The sequence below is a fragment of the Euprymna scolopes genome, chromosome 24, assembly GCF_053919585.1.
Source record: "Euprymna scolopes isolate OS-2025 chromosome 24, ASM5391958v1, whole genome shotgun sequence".
NCBI lineage: Eukaryota > Metazoa > Mollusca > Cephalopoda > Sepiida > Sepiolidae > Euprymna > Euprymna scolopes.
In genome coordinates this window covers 40,214,663-40,218,280 of record NC_136505.1, presented here as the reverse complement: position 1 = coordinate 40,218,280, position 3,618 = coordinate 40,214,663, and the positions used below count along the sequence as shown (strand labels likewise).

The 3,618-nt window shown below is 48.7% G+C and overlaps 1 pseudogene; it reads right to left on the bottom strand.

The window, feature by feature from the left end:
• Positions 1-212: 212 nt before the first annotated feature.
• LOC145246949 (U2 spliceosomal RNA) lies at positions 213-431 on the bottom strand (annotated as a pseudogene).
• Between the last annotated feature and the right edge of the window lie 3,187 nt (positions 432-3,618).

Sequence of the window (3,618 nt, the reverse complement as noted above, 5' to 3'; positions counted from 1 at the left end):
TTTTGCGTTGATAGAAGTGTTCGTGCTTTTTTCGATCAACAAGGCCGCGTGCTCTCGTGTAATGAATTAATGCGTGAATGTAGGATTGACATGAAATTCTTAAAGATAAACTAAAATGACCGAAAAATGGGCTGAAATGACTTAAATAAATAAAAAGTAAATGACGTAGAATGACTAATGAACCTAAGCATTAATTGAATGAGCTTAAGAATGACTTGAATGCTTAAAAAATAACTGGAATCCTTCAAAAACAACTTAAATGATCTGGAGAATGACTTGAATGGCTTTGAGACTGAGTGGTTGTAAAGTGGGTGATCATTTTACATTAAATTAATAAAGACAATTGATTCCCCCACTTTATATCACAATGAGTACAGCATGTAAGAACAGATACTACACTTTGATCTTGGCCGAAAGGCCAAGAAAAGGGTATTTATTTGCTCCCCCACCGAGCAAATTAGGCACAAGGCCGATTTTTAATGTGAGGAGTGAAGGGGAAATGGGGACCAACTCCCCGGGGGGTAGGGGAGCTGGATAGTGACAATTGGTATAAAGGGTTGTCCCTACATTGACCAAGATCTTATGTGGGGTTGCCCCCACATATTGTGTTTGCTTGCATTATCTGCCGGAACAGATACTACACTTTGAGATATTAAATCCTTTATTCATGTTACAAATACAGTTAAAATCAACAATGAACAACAAACTTAGGCACATGGTCGACTCAAAAGGGGGGATTATGGGGGTCGTTGGTCATCCTTGTCACTTCAGAGCTAAACAAAATCAAAAGTTTCTCCCAGCTAGTATCTTCTTTCGCCATAATACCGCATTCACCCTTTCATACTGGGGGACGTCCTACTTAAGTCCCAATTTTTAAAACAATTTTATTGACGTGTAAAAACAAAAAAGATAATAAAATGGTACAATAATTCATTTGTGTCGAGGGCGGGGGAAGAAAAAACAAAAGGTGATTAGTAGGACCCTCCCAACCCGTCTAGTTGATAGACAGCCCGTCCCACTAGGTTTGTAAAAGGAACCTGGCTTTTGCGAGTCAGTCTCTAAGTGGGGATGCCCTCTAGAAGCGAGGGAATGAAGAAAAGAAAATTTTGTGGGTAAGGGATGGGGTTAGTTTGTATTTCTTTCTCTCCAAGATGGGTGAAATTTAGAGGAAGGGGTGAAAACAAAAATTGCAAGTAGGAGGGGTAGTTATCTTGGAGGCTTCCTAATCGGGGAGGGATGGAGCACACACTCAGCTAGCTGAGAGGCTACTTGTTTAATTTTACTTTACGGAACTGCGCGTTCCACACCTAGGTGGGGAATACGTATTCAAATTTGGCTCCTCTTCGTACACACAGACTTGCTACATGTATCCATCTTCTGTCAAATGCCGCGCGATGCAGCCTTCTTCTATCACATCTGATCTTCACCCGTAGTTATTGTTTAAAGAAAGCGCCAGATCCTGATCAGAAAAAGACAACACACCCTCCCCCAGCAACCTTGCAGACGCGACGTCCAAATCACCATTCTCGCCACGGCCAGGATCATAACGTAGACCATTTGTCTTTCCCGGTCTCACGGCGGCCTCACGTTGTCCATGACATTGGATACGGTAATTGGGTGAGGATGCCCAGGATCGATGCGAGCCATCACTTCGCTGACCAGTACCGGCGGAGTTCGCGGCAATCGAAGAAAGCGTGATCAGTCGTTTCTACGGCCGTTGTCCCACAACGGGGACAATCAGGCGACTCCAAAAACTCGAAACTGCATTGTATGTTGTTGAGTGGAAGTGCATTTCGGGCCAATCGACAGGTCAGAGAGAACTCCGAATTATTCAGATAACTCGAACTTGGCGCCCAGTTCCACGTGGAGCGGATTTCACTCTGCTGCCAACCCAAACGCATGCATAGCGGGTCGTCGGCCGCCCCTTCACTAGATCCCTGTGGAGTTCCCTATGGGTAACAGTCACAAGGTCGCTGGACCTTGGTAGTCGTTTTAGCGCGGCTCGGCACTCTTTCATGTAGGCAGATTCTCCCCGCGGCCTGCGACCGCTCTCGATAGAAGGGTCGAGAATGAGGTCGGGGAAGGCGGCAGTAACCACGGGGTGCCAGGGTTAGTCATCTTGCATATAGTGGCTCAGGAAGGCCAGCCTCTCAGCATCTCGATGACACTTCAAGTCCGACATTCCCAATCCCCCCTCACACGGACGTTGAATACAGACCTGTCTGCTCACCCAGTGTCTTCCTCTGTCCCAAAGAAGCGAGGACAATAGTTCAACGAGAGCTGTTAGGTGTTGTGCAGGCAGGGGAAGTATGGTAAAGGATGAGAGGAAAGACATGTGGCGCACGCCTCAGCTCTACCCTTTAAGGAAAGTTTCCTAGGAAGCCACGAATTGACTGCAGCCTCCACCTTTCACCGTACCTCCACCCAATTTTTGTCAAGCTGGAGACCCGGTCCGAACCACATGCCGAGGATCCGAACCGGGCCATCCGTCCAGCTGAAGGGCGCCGGGAGGTTGGCCTTGCCACTTCAGGCGCCCAACCGCAGTCCCACCGACTTTCTGCAGTTTATCTTGGTCCCTGTAATTCCGTACTGAGCGAGCGCCTCCGACACGATCTCGATGTCTCTGAAGCTCGACACAAAGACCATGACGTCATCAGCGAACGCGGATACCTTGGCGGCTGAGCCACCGGGTATTGCAATTCCGCGCAGGGCCGAATTTTCCTCCCTACGTCTCAGCTTGCGGAGCAGGGGCTCCAAAGCCAGGACATAGCGCAGGGGCGACAGCGGACAACCCTGACGAATCGACCGAGAGATAACAAAGGGTTTAGAGCGCTTTCCGTTGACTTGCACGACGGCTGTGGGCTATCGATACATTATGGAGATCCACTTGCAGAAGTTCGGTTTAAACTGGCGGCCTCTAAGACAGATGCCAAGAAACGATGGTCGACCTTATCGAAAGCTTTGGACTGATCTAAGTTGATCAGCGTGGCTTCCGTGTCGTCATCTATCCTTCCCTCTAGGATCGTGCGTATCAGGTGCAAGTTGTTCTGAATCGATCTCCCCTTCTCAGCGTAGTTCTGTTCCGGTTCAACCAACTCGTCGATAACAACCTGCAGCCAATTCAACAGGACCTTCGCCAAAATCTTCAACTCTGTGTTTAGCAGAGTTATGGGCCTGTAATCGTCTCACTCTTCCTCACCATGCCCATCACCTTTCCTCAGCAATGTGATCACTCCCTTGGTGACTTGTCCCGAGCAAACCAATGGTTGAACACGTCCGTCAGAAGAGGCAGAAACATGGGCGACAGCCTCAAATACAGTTCGTATGGCAGACAATCGAGTCCCGGCGATCTGTCACAGCTGACCTGCTTCGTCACCAGGCCCTCGCAACTAGCCGCTCTAGCCGCCTCGAGGCGGGGAGAGTCAGCCAAATAGTCGCTAAACTCAAGAACCGGAAGATCGGGCTGCTGCGTAAAACGCTCCTCGAAATGTTCTCAAAACCCCTTGCAGATCTCCCGAGTCGATTCCAGGGTGCGTCCATCCGGATGTCTTACCTTTGCAATGTACTTGTCCGAGCCACGCCTAGAAATTTCACGACAAGCGTCAGTGTTGAAGTTGA